Raw genomic sequence first — 20957 nt, 5'->3', positions numbered from 1 at the left:
TTAAGGGCACAATGGGTTCAATCCTGTAAGGCACTAAGGGTCTCCTGTGAGGTGCTAAACACCTTCAACCCCCATTGAAGTCACTGGATGTTGAGGGTGCTCAACACCCTGCAAAAGGAATACTGAACAACATTGCATTGTTGTACACTTCTTCATTCTTAAACCTAAAATCCATAAAATACACTCTGCTTTCTATACACCCTAAACTGATGAAATTCTCTTAGTTGGCACATCAAATACACTGGAACATTATGGAATACTTGCTTAACTTTCAGAGAAAAAGTACCCAGTCATTACATTGTTAACATTCAACTCAGGCATAACTAGATATTGCTTCAGCATTTGAGAACAGAAAAATGTTCAGGAAAACATCACTTAAAGAGAGCCAGGGTACAGCGTTTGGTTTGGAACATTATAAATATGGTTGAATTCAAAACATGCTGTTCTGATAAAATACTGTTTCTTTGTCATCCTGAAGTACAGAATAATATAGATTTGGATGAGATGTGATGAGTTCAAGTTTCACTGTGCACTGTATCCACTTCTTTTATATTGTTGTGGATCACTTATATTCTTTGTTATATCTATACTTTTGTCTATTAGCAAAATTAATTTACTTTAAAATATACGTGTATTGTAGACAGTCCTATAGACCCTGTATTAACTTCATGTCCACCTACAGCTAGCCTAAAGTCTAACGCTAGCAAAGGCCTAATCAGACTCTAGAGCTATAGTACCTTGAACTTGTAGATACTAGGGTTGCCAGGTGGCCTGTTTTTTACTGGAATGTCTGATCTAAAAGGGACCCTGGCAACTCCGATCAGCACCACTAACTGGGGAGTTAAAAGATCGGTCGGCGGCACAGTGGGGCTAAGGCAAGCTCCCTGCCTGCCCTGGCTCTGTGCAGCTCCTGGAAGCGGCTGGTATGTCTCTGCAGCCCCGAGGCACAGGGGCGATCAGGGAAGCTCCACACGCTGCCCTGCCTCCAACACTGGCTCCACAACTCCCATTGGCCAGGAACCATGGCCAACAGGAGCTGCGGGGATGGCACCTACGGGCACAGGCAGCGCACACTGTGCAGAGCTGCCTGGCCCCTCCGCCTAGGGGCCGGACATGCCGGCTGCTTCCAGGAGCAGCATGGAGCCAAGACAGGCAAGGAGCCTGCATTAGCCCTGCTGCGCCGCCCACTGGGAGCCACCTGAGGTAAGCACCGCATCTGAGGTAAGCTCACACTCCAAACCCCCTCCTACACCCCAACACCTTGCCCCAGGTTGGAACTCCCTCGCACACCCAAACTCCCTCCCAGAGCCCACACCCCAAACCTCCTGCTGCACCCCACCCCCATGCTCCTGCCCAGAGCCGCCTCCCATACCCCAAACCCCTCATCCCCAGCCCAGAGCCCACACCACCAGTCAGAGCCCATACCCCTCCTGCACCCCAACCCCCTGCCCCAACCCTCAGTCTGCTCCCACACTCCAAACCCCTTGGCCCCAGCCCAGAGTCTCCTCCCGCATGCTGAATCCCTCATTTCTGGCCCTACCTCAGAGCCTGCATCCTCAGTGGAGCCCTCACCCCCTTCTGCACTCCAGCTCCCTACCCCAGCCCAGTGAAAGAGGGTAAGGATGGGGTAGAGCATGCGACTGAGGGAGAGAGGCTGGAGTCAGTTGGGACGAGGTAGGAGTGGGCCTTAGGGAAGGAGCGGGGCAGGGGCAGAGCAAGGGTGTTCAGTTTGGTGCCATTAGAAAGTTTGCAACCCTAGTAGATACTTGCAGCTGTACTGACTATAAATCCTTAATATATATTTTTAGTTGTTAATTAAAAGTCTAGTGTATGAACTCAGGGCAGATGCAAAGTTATTAAAAAAGCATAACAAATTTTTATTATTTATTGAAATTGGAAGAACAGTTTAAGTTTAGATGTAAATATGCATGATACCCTCTCACTGTCTGTTTAAATATTAAGAAAACTGAATTTTTAAGTGTAGTTTCTCAGAATATGCATAATCCTTTAGCTTTGAGTATTCAAGGTTTCTCAGCTTCCTGTGCAATTTAAATAGATTTATCCCTCTTGGGAATGTTTGGTTGGTGGGTAGGAATATGAAACAACTTCTCTAATCCATCACACTAAACATTTTATAAAAACTAGGAACTTTTGCTTCCTGCTCAGTACAAGAATAAGGTTTTGCAAATTTTCACAATGCTGCAAATTGTGGTGATGTGAAATTTCCCAGTAGGACTAGGAATTTCCTAACAGCTACCAATACTTTCTAAAGTGAAAAAATGGCAAATCCCCACTTCCTGTGCAAGACACTGGTGCAAATTCTACAGCTCAAAATTCTACGCTGCTGTTTGCTACAGCATTGTTACAATAAAAATGGAAGTAAAGCATTCTCTGTCATGGACAGATTCTGTGTGCAAAAAGAAATTTCTTATAAATGAAAAAACATGGCAAGTCTGAGATACCAAGGGCTTCACTATGGCTTTTCACTCCATACCCTGCTTGGAATATGGCAGTGCAGCGTTCAGCTGTAGCAGCAGTAGGTCCTGGAGGCATGGTTTCTGCTCCAGGGCTAAGGCAACCAGAATGCGGGGAAAGGAATAAAACAGCTAGTTGCTGAACTATTTCACAAGTTCCCTGTGTGTTCTCCCAGCATCACACCCATGCTGAGAACTGGTGTAGAAAGGGAGGGGACTGTGGGGAGTCCAGCCTTACTGCTGCATGCTTTGGCTTTGGGGAGTTTAGCAGAGCTGCTTATGTTCTATGGACCCAAGCTTAACATGCTATGAGTCACAAGAACTTTATAGCCTCTCTAATCTCCCTGAGCATTTCACAATCACCATCCTGGTCAGATACTAATATACTCTCATTATTCAAGCATGGAATTTCTATCCATAGAGATTCTATAGTACAGTTTGATTCATTTAAAATTTGTACTTGACTCTCTGCTTTCTTTCACATATAGTGCCACTCCCCGACCAGCACAACCTATTCTGTCATTCCAATATATTTTGTTCCCTGACATTACAGTGTCCCATTGGCTATCATCATTCCACCAAGTTTTTGTGATGCCTATTATAGAAATATCCTCATTTAATAGCAGGCACTCAAGTTCACCCATCTTAGTATTTAGACTTATAGCATTTATATACACGCACTTATAAAATGTGCCTCTTTTTGGTTGTCTGCCTTCATGTGATATAATTGTATGGGACTCTTTCATTTGACTGTTTATCTTCAGTTTCTACCTGCACTTTATCAACATCTATCCTCTCCTCTTTCCTAGGATATAGGGAATCCCTGTTTGTAGATCATTCCCCTATAGGATGTCTCTGTCTGAACTGTGTGCTCCTCCGTACGTGTCGGCTTTCCCCCAGCCCTAATTTAAAAACTCCTACTTCCAGGTTAAAGTGCTGACAGCATGTCTACTCAGATGGAGGTCATTTCAGGAGTGTATGGGGTACAGATTCCAAGAAAGGACTAACTGGGAAGAAGCAATGCCTAGCTGATAAGATATTAGGTGAGAAGCCCAGTTTCCAGGAAGGTGGTTTAATGACTAGCTGAGGAAGCTAGTTTTCTCGAGAGAATAGGAGGTTTCATGGTTGTCATTGAGTGGAAAGAAGAATACTAAACCAAATTCCAGCAAGGTAGCTGGAAGTCTCCCCAGGGAAGGGGAGCACATTGCCAGGAATAGGAAAGGTAAGTCAGGCTGTTTAAGAAAGCTCAAACATTGACAGGCAAGGGACCTGGAGGAGACAAAAAGGGAACATTATCCAGAAGAAAATGTTAGGAAACAATGGTTTTTGCTTAAATTTTTCCTGTAAATCTAAAAACTTTGTTACCTACCCAGAGAGGTGTCAGGTAATCTTACACGGCAGTATGAAGTTTTGTAATTTACTTTTATTTCCATTGATTCTTTATTTTCTTTGTTAAATAAACCTTTCTTAATTCAGGTAAATCTAAATTATTGATAAATTGGAGTATTTCTTCAAGCAACTCTGTGTAAGCATCATGCACACCTATGATGCTCTACACATAATCTGAACGGCAATGGCTTGTCCCAAGGAGAAACAATTGATCCTTCAGCCTCTGATTCCAAGTCAAAGACACAGAGCAAGGAATCCTGCACCACGATTGGCACTCTGGTTCAGATTGGCCCAAAGCATGTTAAAACCCCTACAGACCGCCAAGAAAAAGAGGGTTTTGAAAGTTAAATAACCACATTCTAATTCATTATGCCATAAACCTGCTAGTCCTTTACATAGGAATATACAACCATACATAACTTCAAATCCAAACAGATTAGCAATCCATCCAGTTCAGTATTCAACCTTTGGCCAATACTGGATGTGTCAAAATAAGCTAATACACACAATTCCCAGAACAGTCATCCTTAAATAAGGGGCTTATCCAGACCATTGAATTATCTGTATCATGAGCAATTGTTCTAAAATAGCACAGTGCTTTAGAAATGAATATTAAGCATCCAGCATGTAACTAGTGAACTCTAATCAGTGACTTTATTTTGAGATAAGGCTGACTGAACTTTTTGAAACTTTGCAGCAAACAAAACAAACTTTAAAATACCGTATTTCCTTGGCAGGGCTGTTTACTAAGTATTGATTGATTAATATTTGTTTAGCAAAAATTGTATATGAAAGCAAAAGGAGACTAACGTTTTCCTTAAGACTAAGACTACAAAAAGCCTTCCTCCATTATCCATTTCTAGATCTACAGCCTCTGCAGGCACAATGTATCCCGTCCCCTCCGGTACCTTCCTGACTCCATACAGGATATCCACACCAAAGGAAGCCTAGATTTAGTAACACAATCTGTTACAAGATTCTTGTTTTCCATCTCCCAACAGAGTGCATTCCTGCAAACAAATTATTCCCATGCAGCAATGGGAATATATTGAAATACCTCACTATCTTTCTGCAGCCCCTAATATAGGTTCAAGTGCAGAAATCAACAAAAATATCACCTCCTTATAGTATGTAAATAGGATGCAAGGAAAAAGAGTGTTGGCATCACAATGTAGTTAGAAGGGATTGATGCAATGTCATGCTTTCACATCTAGAAATATATCCTCAAAGCAATGATACTTTGGAGAATAGGATTATAGCAGCAGTCAAGACTGAAGTGATTCCTGAAAGAGATGCCATTTTCTGGGAGTAATCTAGAACTATGACCACCCTCTGGAAACTGATAGTATCTGTCTGTTCCTCCCTCACCTGCCCCCAAATAACTGAACTACCCAAGGACATCATCAGATTTGTGTTTTGGTGCTAATTCCTGAAAGCACCACTTGGAGGCAGTACTATCAAACATAATTCAAGAGAGTGACAGCCACTGGTAACTGGGGGTAGTCAGAATGCTATCTGTGTCCATGAGGCTCTAATAATCCCTGTGTACATCGATTCCACCATTCAGAAACTGCATCTAATTAATGCATCCAATTGCAACTGGGATTCCTCCACATTGTTCTGTACCAATGATATGTTGTCATAATATCTTACTAAGAGCAGTTGGAAGTTTTAAGCAATAGTATTATGGTTCCTCACTCCCCAAGATGACAAACTGTTATACACTCCCAGAACCGTCTTACTCAAGTCTATGTGACATCTCGCTACAACTCCTCTTATTTTCTGAGAGGGAGCTTGTCTGGAGCTGAGAGATAGGAACCCTTTGGTTCTGATGACAGCTCTGCTGGTATCTTGTTGCGTTGCCCTGTGTAAACTAAAAGACTAATTTCCTGGCAAATTTCAAATAATCCCGTACCTATGTCATCTCAGTGTTGTGAGAATTAAATAGTTAATGTTTCCACAGCACATTGTAAATATAAAGCAGTAGAGAGATTCCACTTTTCAAAGAGGAGCATCATCACAAGGCATTATTCTCTCCTTTCCATTTTAATGGGTTCAGCTTCTCCAATCCCATCACAAGGGAATGCCTTCTTTTCTAGATTTAAAAAAGAAGTTAAGCTAAGAAAAAGCATGGTGCAATTTTGAATGGGCACAGTCATACACAGATGACTAGCTTTGTATAGTTCAGTGACTAATTATCTCTTTCTGATTTAAGGTGAAGTATGCTTACTCTCTGGAGACTGCTGATGAAGGGACATTTGAAGAAAGATTTGGTTACATGTTTTAGCCTATTATATTTTTCATCTGTTCCTAATAAGTTTTAACATTCGAGGTATAGATTTCACTAGCCTCAATGCAAGATCATGTCTTTTATAATATGGCATGTACAGTTCTTCTCTCTGTGAGTTTGAAAAGACTTTTCAATAGATGACTTTGCCTGTGTAAATACATGGCAAATATAAAGCTAGTAAATATTTATACATTAAAAAAACCATGGAGATTACATGTATGAGTATTGATGAAAGCAGCTACACAGATTCTGCTTTTCCAGGTTGCTTAACTACCTGAAATGCCTCATTGGTAAGATCATCTTATTTTGCATAAAAATGTGCAAAAAATATTTGCAAAACAGTCCTTTGTATTAAGATGCTAAAAACATATCAACCAGACAATACAAATCATGGCTTGGAAAGATTTCTCTGTCATACTGATTTATTCTGACAGTTTCTGAGGATCTTTGATATCAAAGTCTCTTTATAAGACACTGACAGTCATCAAGTGGATGTTTGTCAAAGTACATTTTCCAGATGTCTAAATAAAACAGGTTTACTTTGATGAGTTTTATACTGATAGCTGAAGGTAGAATACAGGCTTTGCTCCTATTTGCATCTCTTTACTTCAATGGCTCACAAATTTGCTTCAGCTTTCCAACTATTTTTGTTGCACTTTTTGACAATTAATTATTGAAAACTTAATAAAACATTAAATCCTTCTTTAAAAAAAAAGGATAAATGCAGTCAGTCAGTCCTTTTGGCTTGTAGGTTCGTTATGATGGGAACCAGGCGTTCGAGTTGAGAAGCATGCCACAGAAAGGCCACTCCAAAGGACATTCTCTGCAGCAGCGTACATGGAGAAGAAGTTGGGTTGGGATAGATAGAGGGCCTAATACTGTCCCAGTGAAATCAGTGGGAGCTTTGGCATTGACTTCAATGGGAGTAGGACTAATTTCTAAGAGACGGACCATGACTAAACAGATCAACAGATCCCATAGAAACAGAAATAGACAAGGAACAGAAGTTACTTCTACAGCCCAATGGGAAAGCAGCACTGATGCCTTTTGCCTCTGCATGTCTGGGTGTGTGAAAGACACCCCTTCACATGCACACACACCCTCCGCAAGTTCCCTTTAATCAGGGTTTAGCTTATAGTTCATCCAATCAGTTACCACAGTAAAGCTTATAACATATTTAGAGATCCACCTAGCTGGTAAGTGGCTAGATACCACAGTGATGGACACAGTATGAAAACAAATGAGATACTGTAACATGAAGGATCAGCATCATTGGCCTGGCTTATTAAAAATGTTTTATAAGATGGTAATGAACCTGTTTTTAAAGTTACTATATATATAATGAAATTAACTTATTCTAAAATTTTCTTACTGGATACTCACTATTTTCAGGGCTTTCTGAGTTCTTTTTTCATGCAACTCCAAGTCAAATATAACATTTGCTTTAAATCCATGCAAAAAATTAACTTTATTCATTTTCCTATGTGAACAGTGGAACGCTAGGAACTGTTAGTCACAAAGGTGCCAAACTATGTCATTAACAGTTAAATCTCACAATCTCTTCCAAATATTTTAAACACCACTAGTCACTGTGCCCAGGATATTTTATAAATATTTCTCTAGGTTTTAGGTAAACAAGTTGGGCAGGATTTGGGAATTGGAGAAAAGGAAGCAGTCTTAATTTAGTGAAACTTTTGGTTTTACTCTGCATGTAAATAACTGTGGAGGACAAAAACTTACTTAGTCTTCATTAGCAGCTGGTTAGAAAAATGCTTGACTGTTAAATAAAAGGTGAAATCCCACAACTCTGGGAAATACCTGAGGAAATGGGCTCAGCAGTTCAGAATTAAGAAGAGAGGTAAAACAGAATCCACCCCATCTGTAGGCAGGATCTGAGACAGCTCTCACTACCTGAGAGTGTATGGTTGCTGGAGCCACATAGTGGGGACCCACAAAATTTTTGACCATGATCCCAAATCCCTTTCCATTACTAACCCATTATATGGAGCCCTGTTCCGCCACCAGTGGGAGTTACAGGGTTCACTTGCATGCCTACACAGTAGCCACCTCCAATCCCATGACAAAGCTGTGCCATAACGGAGCATTATCAGGGCCCTTCAGGGACCTGCAGGTAGGAGGGATTTTCACCCAAATGGCATTCCTGGATGTATCCAGCAGCCAATACTGTTAGAGAAACAAGGTGGGTTAGGTCGTATCTTTTATTGGACCAACTTTTGTTGATGAGAGAGATAGGCACACAGAGTGTGTGGCTCTTACCCACAGAAGTTGGTTCAATAAAAATATTACCTCACCTGGGACCAGCATGGCTACAACTATACTGCAGCCACCATTCTTGGCTGACACATTAAGGCTTGAGCCAGGAACCAAGAGAGCTAAATGGATGATCTCCTACAGCTTGAACTGAAGAGCCAAGGCTCTCCGAGAGGTTTGTAAGAAGCTCATTTCTTCTGTGGACTGTGTATAGAGGGGGGACCTGTAACAAACATTCACCAATGGGTTACATATATACTAAAATCCTTGTATGAAATTTGATGGTTTACCTGCAGTATGCAGTCCTCTAGCTATTAACAGTTAAACCCATTTGTTTAAAAAATACTTTGAGTCATTTAAAAGAACAAAAATAACTATACACTTTCTTTCTTGAATACAGCAGTAATAAAGGACCTTTTCATTCACTCTAAATTGTTAAAATATATATTTTGCAAGAGTGAAATAATTTTTGGTGCCTGTGTCCAGATGCAACAACATTTTTACCAATCTGATGAATTGGAAAGACGGGTTTTATTTACTCTGCATAGAAGTCATTTAAAGCTGCATGGAAAGGGTGTTCCTCAGATCCATTACTTCATCAGATACAAATGTACCAAAATTATTCTATTTTCAGTTGGCACAGAATTCAGTCCACAGCATGATCAGTTATCTGTGTCGCCTGGAAGGAACTCTGGGTAAGTCACAGGAAAAAGGTGGGAGCATTGTCAGTGTTTCCTGATGGCCAGAACACTAATGTATTGTTCTGACTTTTTTTCTTTTTTTTTTAACACTATCGCATCATGTCATATTTATTTCTGCAACATCCTCTTTCCAGGCAGGACTTGATACAATATTTATTGACTTGTGAAAACTGCGTCAATATACATACTCCATTTTGCATTCTTAAATTAAAAAGAATCTTTCATGAACCCTTTGTTGTGTAGATAGTACTATACAGTGTTGCCAACTCTGACATAGTCCTGGAATTCTTATTTTAAATAATTTTATTTTTTGTAATAATGTTTTTAAACACCAACAATCCTATTTATGTTTTGGGTGCAGGGGTATCCTACAAGCTCAATTTCACTGAGGAACAAAACTGCACCATTTAACTAGAAAATGTCTGAAGTATTTATCAGAGGGTGAAGTTCGTCCCTGTACCAGAAAGCCAGGACAAAGTCTGTGCACCACACAAGTCCTCCAAACAGGGCTTAAGTAAATTTAATTGGTATAGTGGCCTTGTGCTAGCTCTCTGCATAAAGGTAGGTTTCACCCTACAGAGAATATCTGAAAAGCAGTAAGTAACGTGTAGGAAAGTTGTTACATAACTTGACCTTTGTGTCTTTAGTTATTTGTAATTGAACATATTAATTAGATTTAAAAAAAATAGAGGCATGCTCTTTCTAGCTTCATAGATGAAATATCACTGCAGACTCAAGAAGCTAATCAATCTTTGTTTATTTTATTTTGTATGACTGAAATATGGGAAAAATCAATGTGGAATACTGAATAGTATTTCAGCTATATATTAGTTTGCCACTGATTTGCAATATATAACAAAGTGAGGTGCACTGAGAGAAGATTTCCAGCACTCTTCAGCACCATAACAGATCCAGCATTAGACAGCTTTCTTTAGTTTGCAAAAGATTGCCTAGTTAGCAAGAACAGACTCAATATTTCAGTGCTGTTATGACTGTTTTGTCCAGTAGTTCTATGCAGTGTAGTTGTAGCTGCGTCGGTCCCAGGATATTAGAGAGACAAAGTGGGTGAGAGAGACAAGCTTTCAAGCTACACAGAGCTCTTCTTCAGGTCTGGGAAAGATACTAACAGTGTCACAGCTAAATACAAGATCAAACAGAGTTTAACATAAGTAGTTAGCACATATTTTAAGGGACCACTCATGGTGAAGCCTCAAGAAAGTGTAGTGATTGTCTGGTTCCACCCACATAGTGCTTATTGGGGCAATTAATGCACTGGATGAGGTACCACATCTTGTGATAGGCATGTGTAGGACCCATAGATCTTGAAAGGTGTGTTGTGGAGGGTGCTGATCACTGTAGCAGTGGAAATGTATCTACGGGTTTTGCATCTGTTGTTCTGGCAGGGTCTGGTGCCACTTTGAGTTGGTGTGTCCTGGTCTGTGGGGTGCTGGCTTCTGATGATGAGCTTGGGTCGTTGTTTGAAGGCCAGAAGAGGGGTTCAGAAAAGATTTCTCTCCCGGTGGGGTTGTGTAGTGGAGTGGCTGCCCCACTCCTGGAGAACAGGTGTTAAAAGCAGCTAAGCTAGGCTAATTGGGGAAGCAGCCACAGCTGTGGCCAGCTCAATCAGGACTCAGCTGGCCCTTATAAGAAGGCTGGGGGCCAGGAGCTGAAAGAGTCTCTCTAGCTTTGGAGAGAGAGAGACCTAGCTGTCTGAAGGAGCAAAAGGTACCTGAAGTAGAGCAGTGCTGGGGAAGGGCAAGAGGAGCGGGGGAGCTCCAGCCTGGCAAACCCACAGGCTGCAGGCCTTGTTCAAGGCCTCAAAAAGGTACTGGAGCTGCAGAGGGGCAGCCCGGAGATAGGGAAAGGTGGCAGGTACTAATCCCTTGCCAATGATGAGTGGCCATTACAGACTGCAGTCTGCCCCAGTGAGCGGGGGCTAGATGATGACTAGGAGGTTGGGGGTTCCCCTGGGAGGGGAAACCCAGAGTTAGAGGGTACTGCTAGGGACAGAACCCTGAGGTAAAGAGGCACCAGGGTCCGGGAGAGACACAAGGCCAGTGGCAGGTGAGACACTGGCCTGCAGAGGGCACTCCGTATGCTGGAAAAGAGCTAATTCCCGGATGATCAGCAGGCAGCGCTGTGCCGGTGAGTCTTCGCCTCCCTACAGGTCCCCATCAAATATGGATTGTGGTTGTTTGATAGTACCCCATATGGTTTTCCTACAGGATGTCATCAAACAACTTGTAACAACTATGTGGGTGAAACCAGACAATCACTACATTCACGAATGAACTCACACAAGAAAATGATCAAAGACAAAAACATCCTATCACCTGTGGGTGAACACTTTTCACAAAGTGATCACTCTATATCTGACCTCTCAGCCCTCATCCTCCATGGAAACAACACTTTCAGAAGATGAGACAGGGAGTTTAAATTCATAACTTTGCTAGACACTAAAAATCATGGACTGAACAGAGACACTGGGTTTATGGCTTATTACAATTATCTGTAACCCACTAACCCCCTTTTTTGACTGCAGCGGTGTTAATGGGCCACTTCACCTTGAATGGTCCCTTCGGATATGTGCTAACTGCTTATCCTAAACTATCTGTTCAATCTTTTATTTAACTGACACTGAGGACCTTTCCCAGTCCTGAAGAAGATAAGTTGGTCCAATAAAAGATATTACCTCACCCACCTTGTCTCTGTATTTTGGTCAAGACATTTAAACCTGAGTGTTACACTTAGGTTACTAAATCCATATTTAGGCATCTGAAATAAAGTAGCCTGATTTTAGAAAGTGTTGAGCTTTCACAAATCCAGCTGAAATGATTCAGACCCAGCTCTGAGGAAAGGGGCAAACGCAGGCAGGTGATGAAGCAGCTCTCCTCCACCTCTGCTGTCTCCCTCTGCCTGATCAACAGGAAAGGAGCCGGGAAGTCACCACTGGGAGACATCTTGCAGACCGTAATCTGCCAAAGGCTGATTCTGACTTGATCTGCGCTGTTTCATGTTGGGCATTTAACCCTCTATCGCGTGGGATTGCATCACTACCACATAACATGGCTGGCACTGAATCAGTACCTGACGTTGCATCATTTCATTAATATTGTCACATTCTGAAACAAGGAGATATGACACAGAATTATGCCAATCTGCAAATCAGTAATTTCTAGAATTTTGATGGAAATAAAGTCTGTTATGCGCATCTCAGAATGGATCACCAATGTCAAAACCAGGGCCAAGGGTGAGTATCAGAGGTCATTTTGTTTTCAGTGATCCTGTACATTAATTTTTATTTGAGGGCTCACATAAGTTTTCACAAGGAACTTTTCTTTATGACTTATTCAAAAATATTCCCCTGCTCATCTTTGTGTTTATTCTTGTTCTGTAAGAGTCTTTTTGTTAGAGATCTGCAACTGCTGGAGTACATGAAATGTCTTTTGCAGTACATTTGAGGAACTCCGTTTTCAAATGAAGGTGCCTAAACTAGGCCACTCACTTCAGCATCTATACTCTTAAAACTGGCATTTAGTCCTGAAGGTACCAGATTAATATTAAACATTCCTTATTAAGTCTATGCTCTCCACAAATGCACACTGTAATCTTATTCAACAACACGAGAATGGCACCAGCATTGGTCCAGTCTGTTGACACAGATTAAGATAAACTCCTGTTATAGCTATCCTTCCACCTTTCCCCAGTCCTTTGTATATCATAGAGGCTAATTTTAAAACTAGCAAAACATCACATACAGCAGTAGGCTAACAGAGCTCTGCCCTGTTAGCAGGTGCTGTTCCAGCTGGGAAATGCTGTAGTGAGTTTTTCTGACTACTTGTGCAGCTGGCTAGTTATTCCACCCAAGTACAAGGGAGGTTGGAATAGCCCTAAAAGTCCAGCAGGGAGGGAGCCTCAGAGCAGCCAACCCTTGAGGGAAGGGTTAAACTGGGTTAAAGTAACCATAGGGACAATCATGCCTGACAAGAAAACTTAGGCTGGCATTTCCATGTAGTAGTATTTTGGAACTGTTTTGCTGTTAAATAAACCAAACCCCAGGAAAGGTGTGGTTTTTTGTGTGTGTCTCTCTCTCTCTCTCTCGGTGTATTATTTCACACGAAATGAGTTACAACCTGCACCCCATTACTGATCTTAATGAAATTTTAAACACAATGTCACATATTTTTCTCCATTTTGCTTAAATTATTAAAACTAAGCAGAACTATTTGCTTTGCTCCTCCTCCCTAGATATCAAAGGCAGATATTAGAGATTTTGCTAATAGTTTCTAGATTCTCTAGCCGGTGTAACAGAGACACCAGTTGGCACCTTGCTACTTTCATTCTTGGCTTCCAAAGCCAAAGGGGCAGACCCCTTCATGGGTCACAGAGCAGTGCTCAGCACACCTGAGGGAATAGGAGAGGAGCCTAGGGCTTTCCTCCAACTGATTTTGGAGGTATACAGAGGTCAGTTCAGCCCCAGAGCAAGTTGGAGCAGCTTCCAATTTGTGCCAGCAGGAACTGTTCACAAGTGGGTTTAGGATTGCCATACTCCTCTCACCCTCAACACATTCCTGTCTGCCCGCTATGCAAAGAGCAGCCAGAAATAGGTGGTGTAGAGCAGTGGTTCTCCACCAGGGGTATGTGTGCCCTTGGGGGTTTTCAGAGGTCTTCCAGGGAATACATCAACTCATCTAGAGATTTGTCTAGTTTTACAACCGGCTACATAAAAAGCATTAGCGAAGTCTGTACAAACTAAAATTTCATACAGACAATGACTTGTTTATCCTGCTCTGTATACTGCACATTGAAATGTAAGTACAATATTTGTATTCCAACTGATTTATTCTATAATTATATGGTAACAATGAGAAAGTAAGCAAATTTTCACCAATAGTGTGTTGTGACACTTTTGTATTTTTATGTCTGATTTTGTAAGCTAGTAGTTTAAGTGAGGTGAAACATGGGGTACGCAAGACAAATCAGATTCCTGCAAGGGGTACAGTAGATTGGAAAGGATGAGAGCCACTGGCGTAGAGTCATTTATGCTGGCTGTATGCAACACAGGGAAATCTGCCCCTACCTGTTTAGCCTGGCTTCCCATCCCCTTTGCACCACCGCTCAGCCAACAGAGCAAGGTCAAAGGTCTAGCCCAAAGATGACTCCTCTCTATCTGCATGGTATCACCACAGTTTTCAACCGACTTTCAGTCTGACAGATTTTATTAGTAGCAGTGTCAAGTTTTGTATCAAAGCAACCAAGCAGCCCCCCCATTCCCAAGAGCACAGAGAGCTGGGATAATTGGTTGAAAATTGGCACAAGATGCAATGATCAGCTCCAATGCAATTTATTTACTTATTTATTTCACCTGACAGCTGCTAAAGGAGACTATGGCAGAGAGTGAAGCAGAAAAGAAGATCTCTTTGTGCTGTACTCCAGTCAGGCATTTTTGGGAACTCTTTCCCTAACTTTATATGTAGTGCTTTGTTGACAAGGTGAATGCATGGACCATAAGTAGAATAAAAAGAAAAACAGCATGGAGACTGGTGTCTCCTTAAGCTAGGAAGAGCAGGCTTGAAAGTTACAAAGTGAGAAATTCTCCCCAAGGTGGGCTGCTCACCCAATCAAGGCACAAAGCCCATCAGACAGCACCCAGAGAAGAAAAAAACCCTACACAATGCACACTGCCCAAAGTCAGAGTCTATTACAGGGGTAGGCAACTTATGGCATGCATGCTAAAGGTGGCACGCGAGCTGATTTTCAGTGGCACTCACACTGCCTGGGTCCTGGTCACCAGCAGGGCCGGCTCCAGGGGTTTTGCCGCTCCAAGCAACCAAAAAAAAAAAAAAAAAAAAAGCCACGATTGTGATCTGCAGCAATTCAGTGGGAGTTCCTTTGATCTGACTGGGAGTGAGGGACCCTCCGCCGAATTGCCGCCAAACAGCTGGACCTGCCACCCCACTCCGGAGTGGCCACCCCAAGCACCTGCTTGCTAAGCTGGTGCCTGGACCGGCCCTGGTCACCGGTTCCGGGGGCTCCGCTGCTGGCCTGGGGTACTGGCCGCCAACCCCCTGACAGCCGGGGTTCCGTCTGCTGGCCCCGCTCAGCCCACTGCTGGCCCTGGGTCCTGGCCAGTCTGAATCAAAATAGCTGAATTATAAGACACTCAATTACAGGCATTATAATGGAAATGCTGACACTACTGCACACATATTGCGGCTGGGGAGTGAATTGCATATTGTGTGCAAGTTCCCAAAATAGTACTCTCAGCCATAGCAAGGCTGACTGAGTCAGTTGCTAAAGTTTCTCTCTTTCCCACGGGAACTCTAGGAAATTAAAACTGCAGAAGAAAATAAGAGGAACAGAAAAGCCTGTAACTGCCCTTTCACACCAACAGACCCCCAAAATGGAGTGATTCTGAAGTATTTTTAAAGTCGCAGCAACACTAAAGAGACACAGTTGGACAGCACTGTGCCATCCAGGGGAAAAGGAAAAGGAACAAGGAAAAGGAAGGGGATGTAGAAAGGCAATGCGAGTTTAGTGAAGGAGCTATCAATCTCCTGGCTACCGCCAGGCATCCTGCTAGCTGACAGCAACTGAGGGCATCAGTTTCTGTGAACCAAGGCTGAGAAAAACCAAACAAGAACAAACAGAAGGTCGGGGGGTCCAGAGGCCCAATCCATTCATTCCAAATCGCAAGTGACATAGGGCTGGCTGGAAAGTTCTTTACAAAACTTAAGCAAACTATTAGCAAATACGCCTAGGTCAAGCAGCATTCTAAATACAAGGGGACAAATTGTGCCCTTGGATACATATGCAGGAGTCCCTCTTAAAGTGAGACAGGCCCTATGTATTTACCCAAGGGTAGATTTGGTACCTTAATATTTTTAGCCATTTACCAGCTGCTGCTGTAAGGGCAATGTCCTGGCAGCTCTCTGTACAGTACTGCAAATAATCACGGCATTGGACTCCAATAGAGTTACTCAATATAGATGAATGATCTGGAAATATTATGCCTAACACTGCTATGTTATGCTTAGTCACGCTACTATCCTTGTTTGTTGTGGCTTAGGGTGGTGACAGATCACAGGGGAACATTATCGTGTCAAAGGCCAAATATAAAAATCTGCTATTCCATACACTGCAAAAGGTTTACAAAACTTAACACACAGGGGTATAGAGCATACACCCTGATCTAACCATATAACTGACGATCGTAACACATTCGATGCAACACTGTATTCAGCAGTTACAAGGTAAATCCATAAAAACAACGAGGAGTCCAGTGGAACCTTAAGACTAACAGATTTTTTGGGGCATAAGCTTTCGTGGGTAAAAACCCCACATCTTCAGAAGCATAGAGTGAAAATTACAGATGCAGTCATAAATATACTGGCACATGAAGAGAAGGGAGTTACCTTACAAGTGGAGAACTAGTGTTGACCAGACCAATTCAGTCAGGGTAAATGTGGTCCACTCCCAATACTTGATAAGGAGATGTCAATACCGAGAGGGAAAATTGCTTTTGTAGTGAGCCAGCCACTCCCAGTCCCTATTCAAGCCCAAATTAATGGTGTTAAATTTGCAAATGAATTGCAGCATGATTCCACTCTGTTCCCCACAATTCCAGTTCTGTAAACTGGGACTGAGCCTGTCAATGCCAACCTCTCTGTCCCCTGCTGCTCCTCTCTGTGCTGTCACAGATCCTCACAAAGCCCTGCTGCAAAGGACTCTGTCACAGCCAAGTTGTGGGTAGCTAGACCTAGTAGTCATAGCTGGAGTTCACAGTCGTGAGATAGGAGTCAAGAGGGGGCTGGCTCAGGATAGCAGGAGGTCAGAAGCAGGAGACAAACTGGAGATCAGGAATTACAAGTCAGATGAGGAGCTAAGCTAGGTAAGAATGTCAGGAGCACAATCTCTATCATTATTTCTATGGGGCTTCACACCAGAAATGCAAGAGTTCTTGAAACTGCAAAAAATCCTTTCCTCTCAGGAGATCTGATTTCATGCTTTTAAGGCCCCTTTATCCATCTGTATCACAAAGCCTCCTTGTTATCAGTCTGTTACATGGGACATTCCACCTCCTCCCAGCTTCACTTCTGCAATCCACCACATCTAACCTTCCTTTATATTTTATAGTTCTGCAAATGACCATGAAGACAAGTTGGCATGCAAGCGCACAATCACCTCCAAGCAGGAAAATAAAATAAATGTGAAATCAACCTACCCTTCGGAGTTATAATATATTATTGTAAACCTAGCTGGTCAGCCCAGTTTAAGTTACTTCGCTAGGAAAGAACAAACCAACCATTTCCAACCCCTGCAAGGAAGGAAAACAGAGATATCATTGTTGTTCTTATGCTTGGCAAGTGCTCAGATACCTGGATGGAGGCAAATAGAAGATCCTAGATAGGTAGATTAGGATGATCTCAGGAAGATGATAGAGATCTGCCATCTCATACATGAGAAATGTGAGGGGTTTGCTAGAGTATTCAAGAGCACAAAGGGTGAAGCGTGTGTCCACATGTTTAAGACTCATCAGTTTGAAGAATTTAATTCTTTCTTCCAACCAGCAGACTTCATTCCTGCTATTGCTGATCTCAGCTAAAACAGCAGAATATTGCATGCATGTGAGTGTGAGGCACAGAAAGGTGAAGTGTTCAGAGATTATTTGCAGATAAAAAAAAACAATGGAAACTCATTTTACTGGAACAGCAACCTGTTTCTGGCACTGAGGCTCCAGCCCTGCAATGGATTCAGTCAGGTCAGACATTTAGAGGGATTCAGTAGGGTTCAGAATTGGATCTCTATGTAGGATCAGGGCATTTGGAAGTGCACAAAAAGGCTAAAAACTAAACTTTAAAAGACTTCTTGCCAGTAGAGATGGTCCCAAATACAACTTTTGGATCTTGATTTAAAAGTGTTTGAATCAGAGAGGTGGGGGCGCTCCATATAGCAGTAGTTTTCTGGCCCTGATTCTGTGCATTCACAGAATAATGCATTTTAGGACAATACAGTGGCTTCAATTGGCAGTACTTCACATGCCCTAAAAATAATGATTTTTATAGGATAGGTTTTCAGTTGCTCCTCTTCACCAGATTAGTGGGACCATTCACCATTATTTCAGTAAACAGTTTTTAAGAACTGGAATTTAGTCTTCAGATTTATGACCCTTCTCATCAGATGTTTATTATTCCAGAATGTCTCTTTCACTCTTGCTGTTCTGGAGCTTCAGCATACAATCTTCTATAACGATGCTTTCTAAGCCCTGGTCTACATTACAAGCTTAGGTCAAAATTAGGAGCATTAGATCGATTTAAGCCTGCATCCATCCACACGTGGGTTTTCATCAAGAAGAAAAAAACAGAACTTTCACACCATAGCCTGGCCAGTCATGAAACTGGTTTTCAAAGCTTCTCTGATGCACAGCATTCTCTGCTGTGCTCTTCTAACCACCCTGGTGTATGACTGCACATAATCAGCGGCCAGGCAATTTGCCTCAACCTCCCACCCCGCCATAAATGCCTCCTCTTTACTGTCACAGATGTTGTGGAGCACACAGCAAGCAATAATAATAATGAGAATATTGGTTTCACTGGGGTTTAACTGAGTCAGTAAACTGCGCCAGCGAGCTTTTAAACATCCAAAAGCACATTCGACCACCATTATGCACTTGAACTTCTCCTTATTACTGTCCAGGCTTCATGAGCCATGAGAGCAAGGGGTAGGCTGAGGTAGGTGTGACTGTGTGGTGCTGCCGACTGGGAGAGCAGCCTGAGGCAGAAGCCTCCAGCTCACATGACATTCCAGGCAGGACTGAATCTCCATTAGACAAAACTTAAATTAGAGAATGACCTGGAGTCAATCCCATTTTTGTCCAGGCACCCCCGACCGACCTCACTGAGGTCGGCCAAGAGCACTCATGGGACGATGATTGCACTGTCTGCCGTCCACAAGGCAAGGCAAGGCAAGGGGATGTTGCTGTGTAGCACTGCAGTGCCATGTCTGCCAGCAGCACCCAGGAGACATACGGTGACAGTGAGCTGAGCGGGCTCCATGCTTGCCGTGGTATATCGTCTGCATGGGTAACTCAGGAAAAAAGGCAAGAAATGATTTTTTGCCATTGCTTTCACGAAGGGAGGGAGGGAGGTGGGCCTGACAACAGGTACCCAGAACCACAATGTTTTTGCCCCATCAGGCATTGGGAGCTCAACCCAGAATTCCAATGGGTGGCGGAGACTGCGGGATCTGTGGGATAGCTACCGACAGTGCAACACTCCAAAAGTCTATGCTAATCTCAGTACTGTGGACGCACACCGCAGACTTAATGTGCTTAGTGGGGACACACACAATCGACTGTATCAAATCGATTTCTAAAAAAATCAACTTCTACTAAATCAACCTAATTTCATAGTGTAGACATACCCTTAGTAGCAATAGTTTATCACCTGTCATGCAGCTGTCATTCATTGGAATCTTGCATATTTTCTCAGGATCCTTGCATATCACCTATGGCATATGTCTTGTCCACATTCAACTCTAGACCATATTCTCTGCCATACTTACCTTCTTTCAAACATGTATTGTTGTATTAGTTCTACAGCATTAAATTTATGTTTATAGAATGTCAGTTTATTTGTATTTTCTTCTAGTTATGCTCTTCTATCTATATTAAACTTCTTGAAGATAGTCACTGACAATTTTCATACCATGTGATGGTTTCTGCCCTCATGTCACAGGGTTCACTCATTGTTTGGCACCTCCTGGTAACTCATCTGGGGACTAGCTCCACTCAGGCCTGATGCTCTCCTTCCTTGCACCATGCCTCCTCCCCACTCCAGGATGCAAGGTGCGCTCTCTTTCTGACTTGGCCCTCTGGCCAGGTCACTAGAGTCCCTCCCCTTCCGGGGTACAAAAGTCCCACAGGGTCAGCTGTCCACATACTGTTTCAAACATTCTTCTGCTCCAGAAGCCGCCAGGTCCTGTGCCACTTTCCAAGTAGCTGGTAGGAAAACCTGGGTCCAACTGCGACTCCAGGTTCCAGCCCAGGGACCATATGTCTAGGACTATGGTTTACCTGCTCCCAGACCCTTTTGCCATTTTCCTGGACTCTTTTCTATTTCCCTTCTCTATCTTCTGGCCCCCTCCTCTGAGTTTACCAGCCCAAACTCCTTCCTCCCAGGAACTTACTGTATACTGCTCCTTCCTTTGGCTTCTTGCCAGACTCTGTAGTCCCAAACATATCTCCCTTTTCCCAAGGAGTGACTGCAGACTACTTCCCCTGCAGCCCTCTGCTGGGGAGTGGACACCCCATCACATCTCAGATACACAAACTTGAAGACAGTGGGAGCTGCACACACACACACACACACACACACACACACACACACACACACACACACACACACACACACACACACACACACACACACACACACACACACACACACACACACACACACCCCTAGAATTTGGTCAAGTAAAACTGTTACCTGTCTAATCTTTACAGGTGACCTTTGTTAACACAACATTCTCTCCAGTGGTTTCATCTAGGAATAGGAATTTGAAATTACATAAAAGAACTGTGACATTAAAGACAACATCAACGATGTCAGTCTTGCATTTTATATATTTGATTTTCAACATTTCTGTCCAATTCCAAAAAAACTCTTCTAAACCCAAGGTTGTTACTTTGTCAAAAGGCTAACTGCTTTTCTGAATGCTGGCTGGCCTGCCAGCAACATAAACAGGGTGTTGGGATTTGTGGCAGATTTTTTTTCTGGTGCAGTCACAAGAATTGTGTGCATGTAAGACAAACATGCACATTCGTGTTAC

The 20957-nt window shown here is 42.7% G+C and overlaps 1 protein-coding gene across 6 annotated transcripts in view; it reads right to left on the bottom strand.

The window, feature by feature from the left end:
- LDB2 (LIM domain binding 2) overlaps positions 1 to 20957 on the bottom strand; it is a 513042-nt gene that overhangs the window by 233581 nt on the left and 258504 nt on the right. The gene's annotated exons all lie outside the window — the stretch shown is intronic.

The sequence above is a fragment of the Gopherus flavomarginatus genome, chromosome 3, assembly GCF_025201925.1.
Source record: "Gopherus flavomarginatus isolate rGopFla2 chromosome 3, rGopFla2.mat.asm, whole genome shotgun sequence".
NCBI lineage: Eukaryota > Metazoa > Chordata > Testudines > Testudinidae > Gopherus > Gopherus flavomarginatus.
The sequence above is the reverse complement of the archived record's forward strand: the minus strand, read 5'-3'. Positions and strand labels throughout refer to the sequence as shown.